The sequence below is a fragment of the Limulus polyphemus genome, unplaced genomic scaffold (assembly GCF_000517525.1).
Source record: "Limulus polyphemus unplaced genomic scaffold, Limulus_polyphemus-2.1.2 Scaffold9916, whole genome shotgun sequence".
Classification (NCBI taxonomy): domain Eukaryota; kingdom Metazoa; phylum Arthropoda; class Merostomata; order Xiphosura; family Limulidae; genus Limulus; species Limulus polyphemus.
Genome location: NW_013675526.1, coordinates 4,534 through 5,307, shown reverse-complemented (window position 1 = coordinate 5,307; position 774 = coordinate 4,534).

Below are 774 nucleotides of genomic sequence, written 5' to 3'. Positions count from 1 at the left end.
TGTATTGCAAAGTTTACACTGTCGGCTATGGACGCGTTATAAAAGTAACAATAAATCACAATATTAAGTTTAAAATAGTTCTTCAGTCGATGGGTGCTGATGACTGGTTGTCCACCCGCCTCTACATAGAACGAAAAGCTAAACAAGTAATAATAATAATAACAACATATTCTGCCCAATTAACACAAGTGCTTCATTGTTGTCAGAGTTTTAACTGTTCATTATAGTAATGTGCAAAGTAATGTAATTGTTATTGCTGTAAATTCTTTCTTGTGACAAAGCGTTTGGTGTTGTTTTAAAATACATATAAACTGTTAATTTGTATTTTTACACAATATAAAAGATGCATCTTAGTTATGCGCAAATACTACCAATACAAGAATTCCATTAAAACATGTACATATGTATTGAGGTAAGCTTATATTTAATAATAAAAAACAAGCACAAATAACTAACAGCAAATATATATATTTCAGACTACAAAGTCTTAATGGCCGGAACCTCTTTGAATCTTAATATTCTTTCATTTGTTGACTTGAATAGATTGTTAAATTTTTGGAGCATAAAATTTTCCGATCACATTCCACAGCATGTTGAAAAACACGCGAGTTGCCACAGATGTAAGAAATAGCATGTTCTACAATCCTTTGCTGGAGACATCTGGTGGCGGACTCAATGTAATCTTTCAAGCAAAGGACATTTATATTTATAGATTACAAGGACTGCTGGATTTTATCGGTTTTGTTCCTGAATAGCAAGAAATTGCTTAGTAGA